This window comes from Triticum dicoccoides, chromosome 1B (assembly GCF_002162155.2).
Source record: "Triticum dicoccoides isolate Atlit2015 ecotype Zavitan chromosome 1B, WEW_v2.0, whole genome shotgun sequence".
Classification (NCBI taxonomy): Eukaryota; Viridiplantae; Streptophyta; class Magnoliopsida; order Poales; family Poaceae; genus Triticum; species Triticum dicoccoides.
This window is the reverse complement of record NC_041381.1, coordinates 246,222,298-246,223,866: the sequence shown is the minus strand read 5'-3', so window position 1 is coordinate 246,223,866 and position 1,569 is coordinate 246,222,298.

Below are 1,569 nucleotides of genomic sequence, written 5' to 3'. Positions count from 1 at the left end.
ACTAGTGGTGCGCCATTAGTATACCAGATACTAATGGCGCACCACTGGTGCGCCATTAGTAAAAATTACTAATGGCGTGCTGTTAGTGGCGCACCACAGATGCGCCATTAATGGCCATACTAGGTGCGCCATTAGTAGGGGTTTTTCTAGTAGTGATATATATATATATATATATATATATATATATATATATATATATATATATATATATATATATAAACACTATTCTGATCACGGGATCAGAATAATATTCTGATCACAACATGAACTTCCCGAGTAGCGCGTATGACCTTCCCCGTGTACTAGGTTGAACTTCAGCTAAAATGTGTTCAAATGGAGCTTGCGATATACCGTTGGAAAGCTATGGACACCAATATCATGTCCCAAGTTAAATTTTTGGCAAAATGTAAGCGGTTTAAGAGCAGTTTTGAAAACCGTTTTTTCTTCACACAAAAAATATGAATCGTATTTTCGATCGCATTTCTAAACCGTTTATCGGAATGAGGCAAATAATATGGCTTTGGAAAGCTGCTGCAAAACCGCTCATTTGACATGTTGAAAGTTTTTTCTAATTCCCTATGGATAAATAGTAATTTGGAAAATCGTAAAATTTTGCAAACCGAACAGTCGAGTTCATATTTTCAATGTAATTTCTAAACGGCTAATCCAATTGAGGCAAATGATATGGCATTGGAAAGCTTGTGAAAATGCGCCACAACAACCCCCCACCATGGCCGGCCTCCTCCGTCCGCCACCCGATCCTCCATCGTGCCGGAGCCGCTACCCCTACCCTGTCATCCACTTCAAGAGATGGACGTCTCTCATCCATGGCGCCGGACCAGGATCCTTTCATCGCGTCCTCTCGCTGCATCGGTGTCGTCGTCCACCTTGTCATTGCTGCTCCTACGACCACCTTGTCCACGACAACAGGACTTATCCCCCGACCCGGCCGTCTGCCGTCTAAAGTCTTCTTCCGCGCCACCGACAACCATCGCACCCGTAGCACCCTCAATGTATCAGCAGGGGCATACATTGCTTTGCAAGAGAGGTGGTATTCTTTCATATCTGCTTAAGTTATTGATCTCACCCAGAAAATAGATCTAACTTGTTTACTGTACTTTTCTTGTCTGTACCAAATTGTAGTGGCTAGTTGAAAGCAAACATTGGTTGCGAAGTAGCCTTTGTCCATATTGCACCTTCGGATCCACCATGGCATGGTCACTATACTCGTAAAGCTAATGGTTTTCCCCCTTTATATTCACTACCATCATCGTAGGTACTTCGCGTCGTGCTAGCACTTCTCCTCAAGAGCTCAACCCATCAAGCGAAACAACATGCCACTCATAATTCCAAAAGCTTAGTTGTTGATATACAAATGTGATATGAAGCTCATATATTATTAAAATAGAGAATGTTTAATTGGTCACCTAATGTTCCTATATTCGTTTCAAAAAGCATGTGTGCCACACACCGGCAGAGGTATAGTTAAAATATTGGGCGGCCCAGATGGTTAAGACTACAGGGGATCCCAAATTTTTGTACAAATTTACCTTCACTCCTTTGTATATT